This window comes from Chinchilla lanigera, unplaced genomic scaffold (assembly GCF_000276665.1).
Source record: "Chinchilla lanigera isolate Chin_1 unplaced genomic scaffold, ChiLan1.0 scaffold00011, whole genome shotgun sequence".
Classification (NCBI taxonomy): domain Eukaryota; kingdom Metazoa; phylum Chordata; class Mammalia; order Rodentia; family Chinchillidae; genus Chinchilla; species Chinchilla lanigera.
In genome coordinates, this window is record NW_004955412.1 from 20,461,971 (window position 1) to 20,479,473 (window position 17,503).

The 17,503-nt window shown below is 46.2% G+C and overlaps 1 long non-coding RNA gene across 1 annotated transcript; it reads left to right on the forward strand.

Moving 5' to 3' along the window:
- Positions 1-47: 47 nt before the first annotated feature.
- On the forward strand, positions 48-11,663 carry LOC102008517. Its single transcript, XR_260003.2, has 3 exons — positions 48-144; positions 4,911-5,046; positions 10,775-11,663. It is a non-coding gene; the product is annotated as an uncharacterized LOC102008517 (long non-coding RNA).
- The last annotated feature ends 5,840 nt before the right edge of the window (positions 11,664-17,503 follow it).

A 17,503-nucleotide genomic window follows, 5' to 3' on the forward strand; every position in this document is an offset into this window, starting at 1 on the left:
ATGTCACTAGAGCCCCGCCCGGCTAGGGTCTCCCGGGCAACCGATATACACAGAGAACCACGTGGAGGAATAGCACGCCAGTTTGGAGCGGGTGGAGCGCAGAAAGAAGTGGACTGGAATGTGACACGACCGGGCAGCTGGAAGGTATTGGAATAGAGTAGTGTCACTGGAGAAGGCTCTGCGTTTGAGCCCTGGTCCGTATCAACTTTCAGATTTTAGGGAAGACTTGCTCCTTTCCACAAGAATGAGGGAGGCCCAGTTCCTCAGCTGCTTCTCTTTTTCTCCATTTTTTTTTCTTTTTTCTTTTTTGTCTTTTTGAGACAGGATTTCACTATGCAGTTCAGGCTGGCCCTGAACTCACAGAGATACTTCTGCCTCAGCCTCCCGAGTGCTGACAGGCAAGCGGCACCATGCCTGGCTTTTTTACCCCACTCTTAAATGTGGGGTAAAATGAGGATCGTTGTGAATTCAAGACCAGACTGGGCTACAAAGTGAGTTACCCTGCTCAGTTTTTCCCCCCACGGGAACAGTGGATAGTGATGATTGCTTGGGTGGGTAAACAGAGGCACTGAGTCAATGGAAGGAATTCCCTTTGGACTTTCAAGGAATGCTGCTCAGATTTTTATTATACAACACTCTCTTCCATGCTGGTGAAGAGACTACCCAACCAGGTAGGTTGATGTCAAGCTAATGTCAAGGCCAATATACGTTTTCAGCTTCTTTTTCTCCATTTTTCTTTTTTGTCTTTTTGAGACAGGATTTCACTATGCAATTCAGGCTGGACCTTCTAGGAGTCCCTACCTCTTCCCTTTTTAGCACTGGGGATGGAACTCATGTCCTACGCATACTAGGTTAAGCACTCTATTACATGCTCAGTCCCACCACTCCAAGTACTTCCTTCTCTTGTGTTGCCCAGAGAGATTAGAAGCACCCAGGAAGAAATACTGTGCTTACATTTCTACCCGCACAGATATTTGAATGCTTCCTTACCCCTGCTCCAGGAGCAGTGAAAGAGTTATCCTTCCTTTGTCCAAGACCATGTCTGTCTGGATCTCTGCCCTCTACATTTCCTTGGGACCTTCCCTTCATGCTAGGTACTCCTCTAGGACCTGGGGATATAGCAGTGAACAAAACAGGCACAATCCCTGCACTCAAGGAGCTTACATGCTAGTAGAAGCAGAAGGATAATAACGAAAAGGTAAAATGTACAGTATGTTAGATGGCTGTTAAAGCTGTGGAGCCCAGGGCTGGGGATATAGCTCAGTGGCACAAATGCTTGCCTGGCAAGCACAAGGTCCTGAGTTCTATTCCCAGTGCCAAAAAAACAAAAACAAAAACAGAAAAAACCCTGTCGAGGCCAGGTAAGCAGGGACAGGGATGTGGAGTGTGGTGTGGGGACAGACATGCCCCAGTATGAAGGTGACATTGGAGTAAGGAGTGAGCCCTTTGCATATCTGGGGAAAGAAGGTTTTAGGCAGAGAGGGAAGTAAGTGCCAAGGTGCTGAGGTGGGTTCTACCTGCTACTTTTGAGCAGAAACAAAGATGATGTGGCTGGAAAGAGGGAGAGACACCTCATAGGACCCTAGAGTTATTCTGATGACCTTGACTTTTACCCTGAGATGGGAACCATTGGAAGATTTTGAGCAGAGGAGGGACATGGAACTGGTATTTGTTTCAACAGAATCCCTTTAGCTACTACAGGGAGAACAGATGAGAAGGGAGCCAGCGCAGAAGGTCACTGTTGCAAGTTTGAGACCAGCCTGGGCTACAAAGTGAGCTGAAGGCCAGCCTGAACTGCAGAGCGAGAGTCTGTCTCCAAAAAAAAAAAAAAAAAGGGCAATGGGATGTTCACAGGTGGTGTGGTCTGGGCTAGAGATAGAAAGTTGAGAGGCATTAGCATATAGATTTTTAAAATTTATTTTTGAGACAGGGGTCTTGCTATATAGTCCAAGCTGGCCTTGAATTCATTATATAGCCAAGACTGGGGCTTGAACTCTTTCGATCCTCCTGCCTCAGCCTCCCTAGTGCTGGAATTACAGGCATGCACCATCATGCCCGGATCCTTAGATGTTATGTATTTATTTTTTGGTACTGGGAGTTGAATTCAGGACCTTTAACTTGCTGGGCAGGTGCTGTGCCACTGAGATATATCACTGGCCCCTTAGATGTTATGTCAAACTCTGGGATTAGAAGAGAATACTGATGGTGCAAGTGTAGTAGAAAAATGGGAAAGGACTGAATCCTGGGCTTTCAGAGATGAATTGGAACCATCAGAGAAATGAAGCATGGCCAGTAGAGTAGAGAAAAGAACCCCAGAAGTGGAGATATAGTGGATGCCAAGAGCAGAGAAAGATTGAATGCGTCAAATGCTGCCTATAGATCAAGGGAGATGAGTTTGAGAATTGATTTAGAAGGTGACCTTGGTAGAACATTTTTGATAGAGTGGTTGGGCTGAAAATCTGACTGTCAGCAAGTTCAAGAAAGAATGGGAAGAGAAGGGTGGAAACAGCAGGGACAACTCTTAGGAGTTTTGCTTAAAGAAAGGAGAGAAATTGTGTGGTATCTGAAAGAACTGAGTTCAGGGGAAATTTTAAGTGGAAAAATAACTGTATAGGGAAGAGGCATTACAAAATACAGGCTGATGTTAGGGCTAAGAGACTGTCCAGAGAGTGACAGGTGGGAGAGGAGGGGAGGGATTGATTACTGAAATAGAAACCGGGTGTGGTGGCGCACACCTGTAGTCCCAGCACTCGGGAGGCTCAGGCAGGAGGATCGTTGTGAATTCATGACCAGACTGGGCTACAAAGTGAGTTCAAGGCCAGCCTGAACTGCATAGTGAGACCCTGTCTCAAAACAAACAAACAAACAAACAAAACAAAACCCAAAGAAATAGGGGCTGGCTTTGGTTAGGAACACGTGTGGTCAATTCAAAGTGAAAAAGGAAGACAGTACTTGTGGACAGGTGCAGAGAGGATGGTAGAAACTGGTGAACCTTCGCTTTGGGTGGCCTTTCCCCTCTCAGTGAATTAGGAAGCAAGGTCAGCTGAGAGTAAGGATGAAGAAAGAAGCTGTTACAGCTTGTGTTTAGATGTCCCCACAAAGCCTCATGTGGTCATAGGTGGGGCTTTTTCAGAGGTGGCTGGATCTACAGTGTGTGATGCTGGGATTGATTCATGGTGCAATGCTAGGATCAAAGGCACTAAAATTAAGGGTGCGAGGCTACTCTAAGGGCAGGTAGCCTGGATAAGATAAAAGGGACAAAAAGAGTTGTGGTTGCCCCTCGCTTTTTTTTTTTTTGCAACTTTCTGCCCACATGTACTGTATCTACTTTGTGATGCCTGTTTGCCCCACCACCTTGTTTTGGAGCCAGCTAATTATGGACTGAAAGCTCTACAAACTGTGAGCTAAGCAAACCTTTCCTCCTTTAACTGTGGGTGTTGGGTATTTTGTCTCAGCAATGAGAAAAGTAACTAAGTTGGAGTTTCGTACCAGAGAAGTGGAGTTGTTGCTGTGTAACTACCTGACCATGTAGTTCAGGAACCTTCGGGACTCGATATGGGAAGAGTTTGGAAAAGTTCAGAGATGCCAACTGAAAAAGTAGAGCTGGAACTGGGAGATTCTTGCCAGAGCTCAGACTTGATGGAAATTGTGTTGGTAAAGACCAGGCTTGGAAGTTTCTGCTGGGAAGAAGGACTGCATTGGCTGTTGGAGGCCAGACAATGTGTATTATGGCTTGGCAGAAAGTTTGCCTGCATTTTGCTCCTGTCCAGAGACTTTGCCTGAGACTAAGATAAAGGGCAGCAGACTAATTCATCTTGCAGAAGAAATTTCAAGGCAAATGTTGAGGCAGTGGCATGGCTACTGTTGGGGGCTTTTAGCCAGATTTATATTGAGAATCAAGAGCAAAGAGCCCAGAAGAATGATTTAAAATGTTTTGAATTTGGCCAGAAGGGAAACTCCAGTAAAGCTGTGGACTGCAAAGATAGAGCAGAGATCTTGATTGCTTAGAAGCAACAGGAGAATAGAAAAAATGGGCTGAGAGCATCAGAAGAAGCAGCAGGACTCCACCTGTTGCATCCTCAAAATTGTAAAACTGACTTTGCTTTGAGAAGTGAGCCCAAGAGCACCATGTTCCAGAATGGTGGTGGCCTAGAGAATTTGTTCCTTGCGTTTGGATTCAGAGTACCTACATTCTGGGAGGGTGGCTCTTACTTATATTTTGCCCCAGCACAGGTGGAAGAAGTGGTTCCTGTTACTAAATGGCCACCCACTGTCCACTGAGAAATCCACTGCTCAGTTCTTGCTTTCATGGCCTGTTAGATCTGGTGTCTCTTCGTTCCCCGTCATTCCTGGATACTGGGATCATGTGCTGCTACTGTACTCTGGAGTGGTACCAGGAAGTAGGGTGCTGTCCATGGTGTAAGCTGTCTCGGAAAGTGTTTCCTTTTCTGGGGCTTTGTATCCTTCCTGAGCCAGGATATAGGGCTGGGTGTGGAGAAGGACATTCTTTAGTTTATCTTTCAATGTATTCCCTATTTGAGACTTCGGGCCTGACAAAGCCGTATGACTGTTTGATTCTGGAGGAAGTCAAGCAAAAGCATTAGTGTAAAAGGAAATGATAGCAGGACCTGTGCCCCTGTGGAAAGTCTCTGGGACAGCACTAGATGCTTTGCTGAGATATGCCCGAAGGAATGATAACATGATGGCTAAGTAAGTCAAGTCTCCTTCCTGTGATAGTTAAGTTGTATTGTCCTTGCCAGTCCTGTTAATTATTCCTCCCATTTGCCCTGTTGCTGCTTTTGTTCTTTCTCAATAAATGTTACAGAAAATGGTAATGGGGCGACAGTCCTGGAGGCTGAAACCCCCTGATCCCAGAATTTTGCCTCTCTTGTTTTTCTTTTCATGCACAGGCACCTCATTCTGGGGACCTGTCACCCCAGACAGAAATGGACTATACACGGACAGCTGGGGTCCTCCTGCATCAGATCTCCACAACCTACTTGGGATCTGCTGTCTCTCCACACTGCTGGCTCCTGTCCATGGGTGGTATGATGTAATGCCAGTGGGAGGCCTTGGCTTGCCCAGGACACTCCCTCTACCTCTTTTGTCCAGGTGGAAGTCCTCTGTGTTTTGAAGGGCCTGGACAGTTGAAGTTCAAACACCAGACGTGGATTCATTTCCTCCTGGTGTTGTCATCACATCCCTTGGCTGAAACATAAGCATAGAGCGGCAGGGTGCAAGGTGGGCCCATAGGGAAGAAAGCAGAAAGCTCCAAATCACAGTGAAAGGATCATCTCAACACTGCCCTATATCTAGGGAGGGCTGCATTCTTTTGATTCTGTCTAAAATCTCCCATCCTTTCCATTGCTTCTGTCTGATTTGGGATTTTATTCTTATGTCTCCTGGTTTTGCAACACCCTCCTTTTAATTGTGAAAGTTAGTTTGCTGAAACTGTTAAGGGTTTTGTAAGAAAAGATTCTTGGTAAATAGCAAGATTAGGAATACAGAATGATCTTATGAAATGATGCTTAATACCGCACCCCCATGGGGTTTGAACTCAGGGCTTTTGTACGTGTTTTTTGGAAACAGTCTTGCTGAGTTGATAAATTGCCCAGGTTAGACTTGAACTTTCGATCCTCCTACCTCATTCAGCCTCCCAGAGTGATGGGATTATAGACATGTGCCACTATGCCTGTGACACCATGCTTGATAAATGCTTTATTTTCAATAAAATGAAGCACTAAAATTTAGCACATGAACTAAAGAAAGGAAATGTTTTGAAGGAACCATTAATGTATGTGTAGAAATAAAGAGAGAAAAGTGAGTAAATATCAATGGCACTTTACAGGCAGGCCTGAGATTAGCAGGAATGTGTATCGTGTAATTTCCATTTATCATTCCAGGTAACTGTTTTTAGGATTCTCCTTCAGTTTTAACAGGACAGTAGAGAATCCAGTTTATTTTGATGCAGAAGATAGCGTTCCCTTGGTGTTGTGCTCCTTGCTTAGCTTCAGGGAACCTGGCTTGAGATTAGATCCTGTGATTTTTTTTTTTGGAAACATTAGAAAAAGCATGAGAGGGGGCTGGGGATTTAGGTCAGCGGCACAGCGCCTGCTTGGCAAGCGCAAGGTCGTGAGTTTGATTCCCAGTACCAGAAGAAAAACAAAAAACAAACAAACAAAAAAAAAAAAAGAAAAAAAAGAAAAAGAAAAAGCGTGAGAAACTTCATTTAAAAGTTGCAAAGTGGTGTCGGTGTGTGGAGAAGGAGACTTACATTCACTGGGGCTGCTGATTCTGTGCCATGGAAACTTGTTACAAAGGGCTTTTTATTTCCTAAATGTAAAACAAATGCCACTGACATGAGAGGCATGTTAAATATGTTTGCATGGGAATTGTTTTGTGGCTTCCCGCTTTCTTAGAAGTTGGGAGAGAAAGGGCCTCTTTGCTGGGCTTTCGGTGCTCTGTACAGAAGGAGTCTTGGTCTAGCGGGTGTTTACAGGAGCTGAGGGGTGACACACAGGGGACTGGTAAGGAAGCAGTGAAGAGCTTTGCCTCACCCAGGCAGAGAAGGAAAGTGAGAGGAACCAAACTAGAACCAGAGATGTCCTGCAGTCTTGCTGGGGCCTCTCATAGCTAAGGCAGATGTGTGAGGTCTGCTAGGGTTATAGGTATCACCCAGTTCTGGGGGTGGTGATGAGTCTGGGTCCTTCTAAAGGCAGTGGTCTTCCACTCTCAAGTGTGCTGGGCCAGGAAACAGAACAGAGGGTAAGTAGGCCTTGGACGAGTGTTAAGGTTCAGAGGTTCCGGTTCCCTCACCAGCCTGTGGACTTCTTGACGCCCCCTGCTCTTCTGACCATGGATCACCTGCTCATCCATGGACACCTTCACATCCATACCCAGCTTGGGCGATGATGTCTTGTTATATTCTCCTCTGCCAGCCTCCCCCAAGCCTTGCCTCTCCTTCCCTCTGCTGCTCTCGCCTGGGAACACCTGACCCCACTGAGACAGTCTCATCACCTCCTTTGGCTGTACCCACAGGCGGATGATACAGGGAAAGCACCTGGTCAGGTCTACTTTGTGTTCACGAGCACAGATCTCAGATGGACACACTCAGTGCTACCCACCAGCTCTGTCACATTTCTTAGCTGTGACTATTTCCCCATTAGATTAGTTTTCTCTTGATGCATGACACACACTCAGAACTGTAGTAGCTTAAACCACCATTTATTATCTCAGGTCAGAAGTCCTGGTAACCTTGGCTAGTTCTCTGTTTAGGGTCTCATAAGGCCAAAATCAGAGTGTCCCCCAGGCTAGGCTCCTATCTGAAGGCCCAAGAAAAGAATTCTCTTCTAGGCCAGGCATGATGGTGCACAACTGCAATCTCAGAACTTTGGGAGGCTGAGGCGGAAGGATCATTCAAGTCTGAGCCCAGCTTGGGCAACATAAGTGACTTACTTAGACCCTGTCTCAAAATAAAAAATAAAAAGGGGGTGGGGATATAGTTCAGTGTGAAGGCCCTGGGTTCAATCTCCAGTACTGTAAAAACAAACAAACAAACAACAAATCAGGTTGTTGGAAGAATCTCCTTCAGGGCTGTTGGATCTGAGGTCTGTTTCCGTGCTGGCTTCCAGGTGGGTCTGCCCTCTGCTCCTACACTGTGTAAAAGCACAGGCATGTGTGTGAGGTCTCGTTCTCAGATCTCAAGGATTAGGAGGTGAGACTAGGAGGCTGTTTTCAGAATTCTGCTACCATTCCCACTTTCTGAAATGGTGACTTTTCCATCATCACCATCATCATCATCACATTTGGAGGCACTGACCCTCAAGAAGGTAAGGTGACGTGGCCAGGCCAGGAATTGAAGCTAGGTCTCTCTAACTCCTGGAATTACGCATCTGAGTTTTCTGCGATGCTTCTCTGAGTATACTTCCTTTTTCAAGCTTCCTCCACCTCCCCATCTCGCCTCCCTTTCATACAGCTGCCTTGTATGTCCTTGAGAAAACAGAGGCTTCTTTTATGAAAAAAGCCCTGTCATAGTCTGCTTTCTGTTGCTACAACTAAACCCTCGAGACTGAGTAATTTATAAAGGAAATTTGCTTGACTTAAAGTTCTGGAGGCTGGGAAGACTCAGCAAGTGCATGATGCTGGTATCTGCTTGGTGTCTGGTGAGTGGGGGGGTCTTTGTGTGGCATCATAATGTGGCAGAGGACATCACATGGGGGGATAGAACAGGCATGCTGGCTTGGTTCTCTCTGTCTCTCTGTCTCTCTCTCTCTCTGGTGGGATACAACCCAGGGCCTCAAGGTTGCTAGGCAAGTTCTCTACCATAGTGTTGCACTCCTATGCCCTCTTCTTATCTCACAAAGCCATTAATGCCATCAGGGGGCCTGACCTTCACGAACCCATCTAATCCTAACTACTCCACAGAGGTCCCTCCAAATGCCATTATTATATGAATTTGGGGATTAAGTTTTCAACATTCAAACCTTAAAAAGCCTACAAACTGCAGCAAGCTCTGAATCCACACACCTCCCTCTTCCACACCCATCTTCTTTGTCTTTATTTCTGGCTCTAGAGCCCCCTTCTTGCCTTCCCAAAGACTCCAATTCTCCACTTTCTTCTTCCTCAGCCTTTCCCTATCACCAGGAATCAATAAACCAGCCCCGACTGCCTCCCCACACCAGCCAGCCACAGCCACTGTTCCTGGAAAAGTCTCTGCTCTTCTCTTTATTCTCAGGCACCTGCCCCAATCTAGCTCCTGTTAACCACTGCTCCATTTATTGCTCTTGTCAGTCACTCTTATGGTCATCCAGTGGCTATAAAGGACAACTGATGAGCTTGTCCACGCTTCTGTGGTTGGCCAGCTCAGCTGGGAGGTTCTTGCTGGGGCTGTCTGTGAGGCTGCTGTCAGCTGCTGGGATGGACGGCTCCCTGACACGGCTGGCAGTTGATGATGGCTGTTGGCTGGGAGCTTCGCTGGTGCTGGTGACTCGAGTGCCTAGAAGTCTGTGTGACTTGGGCTTCCCAAAAAGGAAGCTGGATTCCAAATGGGAGTGTCCCAAGAGTGAGCATTCCAGAACTGGCTGGAAGCTGCAGTACTTCTTAAGATCTGCTGGTAGAAGGCATACAGCTTGGCTCCCCCAGAGACACTGGGCCGTGTCAGGTTCAACAGGCAGGGTGACGCAGGGCGGAGCCGCTTTGGGGGAAGGCATTTCTGGAGACTTGCTACCGTAGTTACCAACACATTGGCCCTCATCTTACTTGACTTCTTAACAACAGTTGACCTAGTCAGCCACTCTTAATTTTCAAATCTTTCCCTTCTCTGACTCCATGGACCCCTGGCTTTCGCCGCTGCTCTTCTTTAACCCCCTCCCCGATCCCTAATTATTAGTGGCCTACAGATTCTAGGGTTGGGCCCAGAATTAGAGGATGGTTTTTCTAGTATTCGCCCCCCCTCCCCCCCGTCGTGATCTTACCTGTTCCATGATCAACAACTACCATTCAAGCCGGATGTGGTAGCACACGCCTGTAATGTGCTGTAGAACCACTGTGAATTCAAGGCCAGCCTGGGCTACACAGTGAGTTCAAGGTCAGCCAGCACTACAAAGTGACACCCTGTTTCAAAAAAAAAATGTTGTATTAATAGCTACCATTCAGATCCTGACTTCTATCAAATTTTTATCTCTAACCTTAATCTCTAACCTGTGCTTAGGACGGGGACATCCAGCTAGATAGTGTAAAGGTCCTGATACTGTTCTTTGGATATTTTATGCCTTTGCAGATTTAATATATTCAGTTCTCGCCCTCAATATTCCCCCTCCCTGCCTGCCTGTCACCCATTTCCCCTCCTTTTTCTTCCCCTCATTCTTCCCCTCCTTCCCTCCCTCCCTTCCTTTCTATGGTGCTGGGACCTGTGAATGCTAGACAGTGCTCTACCCCTGAGTATACACCCAGTTCCTCTACCAGTTTTTTCTATCTCAATAAATGGCATCATTTTTTACTTGTTGTTCAAGTAATCACCCAAAGGTTATCCTAGATCCCTTCTTCCCTCCTCTCAATCCACCCCAACATTTAAGCCATCACCATAAGCAACTCTTCTTTTGTTCTCATCTGTTTTATACTTGTATTTCTTTGAATATATTTGATTTATATTGTTTACAAAACAGATACATTCAGAGACAAAAGGATTATAATGTAAACCTTTTTTTTTTTGAGACAGGGTCTCTCTATGCAGTTCAGGCTGGCCTTGAGCTCACTTCGTAGCCCAGCCTGGTCTCGAACTCACAAGGATCCTCCTGCCTCAGCCTCCCGAGTGCTGGGATCACAGGCATGTGCCACCATGCCTGGCTTAAAAGCAGTCTTTTACTCCATCTTATATTCTTATTTCCCTAAGTGACCATTTTCAGCTGCTTAGCTGTTTTTCTGATATTTACTTCTATATTTTAAATTTTCTCATATATAGCGCTATTTTTTGATTTTTCAGTTTTTTTAGTTTTTGAGACAGGGTCTCACCATGTAGTCCAGGCTGGCCTTGAACTCACAGTGATCCTCCTCCTCATTCTCCCAAGTGCTGGGATTACAGGCAGGAGCCACCACGCCCAGCTTGAGTTTTCGGTGTTCAGTGTTAGTTGTTAACTTTCAGTTATAGAAAATGTGGTTTTGACTCTTTCACATGTGCATTTCTTCCCCTAATCTAATCCTTTCCCCATCCGTTCCACATGGCTATATTACAATTTTTGGTTAAGTTAGTATTTCATGTTGTTTTAATCCATTCCAGTTGCTATGACAAAACATCACAGACAGCGTGGCTTATAAACGAGAGAAATTTATTTTTCACCGCCCTGGAAGCTAGAGAGCCCAAGATCAAAGAGCTGGCCGATCTGGTGTTAGAGCCATCTGTCTTCCTGCTACAATCAGCGCCTCCTTATTGCATCCTTACCTGGGGGAAGGGAGCTCCGGGCTCCGTCATACGGTACTAATTCAGCTCACGAGGCATCCACTGTCATGACCTCATGACCTCCTGTCGCAGTGTGTTTTGTGCTGCTATCACAAGATACCACAGATTGCATCATTTATAAACAACAGAGGTTTATTTGGTTCGTGATTCTGGAGGCCGGGATGTCCAAGATGGAGGGCCCACCCACATCTGCCGTGGGCCTTCCTGCTGTGTCATATGTGGTGGAAGGCGTCACATACGTGCAGGAGCAAGAGTGAGCTGGCAGCCTCAAGCCCTTTTATAACTGGCATCAGTTCATGGTGAGGATGACCATGACTTCATGAATGAAACAACTCTCTTAGGCCTCATCTCCCAAAGCTGTGTCTTGGGGATTAAGTGACAGAAACATGCTATTTGTGGGGTACATTCAAACCATAGCACATCTGCAGGGCCCTGCCTTCAAATATCTCCATTTTAGGGGTCAGAATTTCAATGTAGTAAGTTTTGTGAAAGGTAAACATTCAGATTCTAACAAGTGTTCATATTACTGTGATTATGTAAATATTACTCACAGCCAAGCCATGTAAGCACTATGGTTATTGTTCTTTTGTCCTCCCTCTGGAGCTAAATATTTGCCATGGGAGGCAAATTGTATTGAGAACAACATTTTAAAATTTTAAAGTAATGAGGCAGGCATGGTGGTGCATGCCTGTAATCTCAGCACTCTGGGAGGCCAAAGCTGGAGGATTTAGCAAGATCCTGTCTTAAAATTAAAAAAAAAAAAAAATTAAAAAAGGGTTGGGAATGTAGCTCAGTGAAAAGGTTCAGTTCCTAGTACCATTAAACAAACAAACTTACAAGAAATTACAAAACTAACTGCAAGAGATGCTGTCTGAATCTTGAGGTGCAGAGGTTAGAGGCCTCATGCACCCTTCGCCCCATTTTCCCAGGGGTGATACCCTGTGTGATTGTAGTCCTGGAACAAAGCTGGGAAACTGACGTTAGTATAATACACACAGCTTGTTCTAATTTCACGAGCCCTTTCTGCTTTAGTTCTTCATGTCTCTGAAGGTCGGCATTTGTCTTTAGTTTAACCAGTACAACTGTCCTTGTGTTTTAGGACTGCTGCAACACTCTCTTGATTCCTTTCCTCCATCGCTGTTCTCAGTCTGTTTCTAAGGCGTAGGATTAGGACTTCCCTGTTGTTTTTAGAATGTAATTCAAACTATCAGCACGACCTGTAAGGCTATATGGACCTGGCTTTGCCGACCCATTTATCATTCATTTATTTTCAAGAGAAAGGAACCAAAACAAATGAGCAAACCCACAGGCATAAACAAAACAACATAAAAACAATAAAAGCAATACAGAATTTCAGACAAGGTGATAGAAAATTAACAATGGTTATTGTGTTGCATATTGTTATCTTCAAATTGTTTACTCAGATAAACAAATATGGGCATGTAAAATTGATCAAACAATTAAACATTAACTGTTTCTTTCAATAAAACAATGGAAACAGGAGTACAATTATCTTAGCTATCTTGTGTGTGTGTGTATATATATATATATATTTTTTTCCCTTCCTTCTTTCTTTCTTTTCTCTTTTCCCTCATCCCAGTCATTCTTTCCTTTTTGAGCAGTTGCTCTCCTTTCCCAATATCTATTGTACCTTTCAGATTTTATTTACTCTTTTAAGTTCATTAAACGAGGGAGACAAGAGGATGTTTACACATGAGTCTGGTTTATTTCACTTCTGAGTATGGTCTCTAGTTGCATCCATTTACCTATGAAAGCCTTGAGTTTATCTTTCTTTATAGCTGAGTTATAAAGTTATTCTATTATGTAAGAATACCGCATCTTTTTTTATCCATTCCTCAGTTGATGGGCATTTGGGATGTTTCCACGATGGAAACATTTATTTATTTTTGAGACAAATTTTTGCTTAATCATTCAGGCTGTCCTCAAACTTGTGATCTTCCTGCCTCTGCCTCTGGAGTAGGCAGGACTACAGGCATGGGATACCTTCCCTGGCGGTGTCTTCCTCTTTAACAACATCCCTGCCTTGTCTGGACAGCTTGTATGTGTCCTTACTGTTCCCTCCACCTAGCTATGCTTCCTGCAGCTCTGCCAGGGTCTGGCATTTTCTCCTTTTTCAAGTCTCAGCTCAAAGGCCACCCCTTCAGGCTCTCCCTAGTCACCCTCACAAGAGGGTCACCCAGTTTTCTTTATTGCTTTCTACATATAAATGATCCCAAGCTGTAACTACCAGATTTATTTGTTGGTTTACTTGCTTAATGTCCATCTTCCATTCTAGAATGTGAGTGTTATAAGGTATATTAGTCATGGTGATGAAATATCTAAAATAATACACTTAAAAAGATTTATTTTGGCATAGATTTCATTTCATGGTCATTTGGCCCTGTTACTCTTGGGCCTGTGGTGGGACAAAGCATTACGGTAGGAGCATATGGTGGAGGAAACTGCTTGCCTCATGGCAGCAGGGAGGGAGAGAGAAACAGAAGGGGACTGCGGTCCCCAAATCCCCAAATCCCCTTCAAGGCCCCTTGTGACCCAGCTCCCTCCCACGAGGCACCACCTTCCAGTAGCATCACAGGCTACTGACCAAATCCTCAATGCACGGGCCTTAGGCGGACACTTCCAAACCATAGCACAGTGGCAGGGCTTGTCTGTGTCTTATTGCTAAGTTTTGCATGATGTAGAGGAAATAAAACAAAACTTCATGCTTTGTAATCCGCTTGCAAAATGCAGAGTATACTTGTGTGACTCTTACTTATGACTCTTCCCTGGGAAGCCTTTGAGCCTGATGAAGGAGCCATGGATATAGACTCCCTAGCACTTTACTAAAGAATGACTTACTGAAACTTAGCTATTTTAAGTAAGCAGTCTGATAAGTTTTGACAAATGTACACCCATATAATCGTCTCCCAAGATTTCCTTCTGCCTTGGATTCTTCTTTTTAATTGTGGTAGAATGGACTTAACGTCTACCTCTTCAGCTCTCCAAGAATACAGCTGAGTAGCTTGAGTACATTCACAGTGTTGTGTTACCAGCGCCCATGGTCCAGCCACACAATTCTTTTCATCTCCCAAAGCTTAAGCCCTGTAGCCAAAAAACAGTAACTCTTCTTTCCTTCCTCCCTCAACCCCTGGCAACCATCATTCTCCTTTTTTGTCTCTAGGAATCTGACTTTGGACTTTTTTTTTTTTGCCTTTTTGAGACAGGGTCTCACTATGTAGTTCAGGCTGGCCTTGAACTCACTTTGTAGCCCAGGCGGGCCTTGAGCTCATAGTAATCCTCCTGCCTCAGCCTCCCGAGTACTGAAATTACAGGCAAGCACCATCACACCTGGCCTTGGGCTTCTTCTTTTTTTTTTTTTTTCCAGTAGTGGGAATCAAACTCATGACCTTGTGCTTGCCAGGCAGGTGCTGTGCCACTGAGCTAAATCCCCAGCCCCTTTCTTTTTTTTTTTTCAATTAAAATTTACCATCTTGCCCATTTTTAAGTGTACAGTCCAGTGGTGTCAAGTAGTGGTTTCACTTTAAGGTAATTTTAGGTTTAGCTGTGAATATGGAAAACTCCAGATAACAAAGTGGTCCGCGGCTGCTGCTGTGGCAGCTCCATCGATCACAAGGGCCCTGGCTCATGTCTTGTGCTTTGCCAGTGTATCAGTCAGGGTTTTACTGGAGAAACAGATATAACACAGGATGTACAAATTATAAGAAATGACAAGATTGGCTTACGACAGTCAGCCAGAGAGAGAGTTGTATGAGGAAGTGTACAGAGGGTGTCTGCACACTGAAGACCGAAGGAATCAGTCCAGGCTCTGGAGTTCGCTGCAGAGTTCCACGCAAGTCCGTACCAGGAGGCCAATGAGTCTGCGATGGAAGGCTGAAGGATCCAAGGCGGAAGCCGAAGAGTCTGTACTAGAAGCCAGGAGATGAAGTCCAAACTGAAGGTGAAGACTGGAGCTCCTCCAAAAGGAATGGAAGTTCCTCTGCTCTTCTTCATTTCCCTTTTATACTATCTAGGTGATGATCCACTCTAGGATGGCTCCTCTACACCCTGGAGTGTGGAATTGCTGAGCCAATTGCTGAGCCAAGTTTAGTTATGCTTCTAAACTTTTCACATAATCAGTCAACCACTACAGCCAGCTTGCTATCTCATAGTCCACGATGGCCATTCCAGTTCTAGCCAACAATTGTAGCCAGTCTCATTGCAGCTGGCAGGAAAGTAAAAGAGAGAGAAAGGCACCTTTTCTGCCTCACAGAGCCCTTCACAGAAATCACAGGTATCATTTTGTGCTGAAGGCCCTTGACAGAACTTAGCAAGGGGGCTGAGAGATGTGGACTTCATTCTGGGCCACATATTCCAATTCTAATTTGTGGGTCCCTTTCTGAGAAAGAAGAGGAGGAGCCATATTGTGGGACACCCAACAGAGTCTAACGCAGCTTTCCTGCCTCACAGCCCTGATCACTGTACTAAATCGATTCCTTGCTTCCTACTGGACTGTAGCCTCCTTCAGCCAAGGGCTATCTCTTTTACACCTTAGCAGAGTACACATTTAGGTACTTAATGTTTGTTGTGCAAATAAAATGATTTCAGGTCAAATCAACCATTTTAAGAATTACTGAAAGGCCCAGGCATGGTGGCACACACCTGTAATCCCAGCTACTCTGGAGGCTGAGGCAGAAGGATTGCAAGTTCAAGGCCAGATTGGGCAACTTAATGAGACCCTGTGGCAAAATAACATAAGAAGGGCTGGGATTATAGCTCAGTGATAGAGTGCAGGCCTAGCATTTGTGAGGCCTGGACTTTGAACTGCAGCAACACACACACACACACACACACACACACACACTTACCAAAGGGAAGCCTGAAGAGCATAACGAGGGTTATCTAGTCCAGGTTCCCACAGGATTTAGGAAACTGCCCATTGTACACCCAGTGGCCTCCTCCTGACCACACCCACTGCCGGACACTTCCTGGGCGCTCCAGCTGTCAGAGCCCCTTTTTGGTGTGGACTGACAGATGGCCTCCTGGGACTGCCATTTGGTGCTACATGCCCGGTATACCCTGTGTCCACTTCCACACCTCCTCCTGCCCCCAGTCTTCCCTTTGTCAGGCAGATGCTTCCTGTGAGTCTAGACTTGCGGTGTCTACACCCTGAGGGGTGGGGGAATTGCTGGAACTGACAGTATCCTGAGCTGAACCCTGGTAGGAAAGCTGCCCACCTCCATCCCGAAGCCCTCCTGGATTTTTTTTGTTTTTGTTTTTTTCCGGCACCAGGAATCGAACTCATGACCTTGCTCTTGCCAGGCAGGCGCTGTGCTGCTGAGCTAAATCCCCAGCCCTGCCCTCCCGGATTGAGTGCAGCAGTGCCAGCCACCCTCACGGCTTGCCAGGAATTAGAGGGAATCCAGCCCCAATGTTCTTTTGCCAATAAATAAGGAAATAGTTGCTCTCAACTTGGGCTTTGCTTCTTTCAGTGTGGACACCCACATGAACACAGGAGATAGATGTCACGCTGCAGAGGTAGGAACATCCATGTCGCAGGTCTCCAATCCCATAAGGATTCCTTGATTGGCCACTGAAAGTCTCCATATGTCACACATGGAGATCCCCTTGTCTTTCCCAAGGGAGGCCCTACCCGTCATAGAAACCCTACCATGTTGCCCTGGGCAGCTGTGATCTGTATCGTGGATAACCGGGTCCAGGAATGGGAGCATGGAGAGCGGCTGCTGCTGCACTTCAGCGAGAATTCAGCCCTTGTGGTAGGGATGAGGGGCTAAAGGTTGAGACGGAGAGAGTTGAGGTGGATGGATGTGCACGTGTGTGTGGCTGGGGCATGTGTACAGGGCAGGCTCCAGTCCTTTATAAGTGGCACATCACCACAGATGTCCCATAGCCTACTCCACACCTGTGACCTCAGCAGCAACAGACCATGGCCCTTGTGGCCTGCTGTGAAAGCCTGGGGCACCCACCATCCACTGCAGTGGTCAGTTTATGTTGTGTGGCCCGATGACCTGATTCTCTCTCCTTCCACAGTCTGTGGACCTCTGCTGGCTGTGGCTACTCAGGCTAGCAGGAACCCCCAGGGAAATCAGTATGGGCTCCCCTGAGCAGGACAGGGCACCCCATTTCCCCAGCATCTGCCTGACAGCAGAGTCCACCCAGGCAGCGTCACGTAGGCTTTCAGTTGAGGTTTCACACCTGGTCTCCCCGTCCCGCCCCAAGGGTGGCGCTCCTCACTTCTGTCTGGGGGCCTGTTGGACCTGCCTTCCCCACCCAAAGTTCTTCTCACCAGAACTTCCTCCCTCTGCACTGCCCTTGTAGCCCCAAGGAAGTGCTGAGCAAGGAGCCGGGTTTGGAGGGTTTTGGGGAGCCCTGAACTGGCTGTATCAGGCTGAATGCCATCAACCCCACTCTGCAGCGGGCACCTTCTCCTCCTGGTGGGCTCTCCTGTCCTCTTTGGGCATGGTCACTACAGGGGCCAGCGTAAGGCCGAGGTATCAGTGGGAGGCAGTAAGGAGAGTGGGAGTGAGTGGC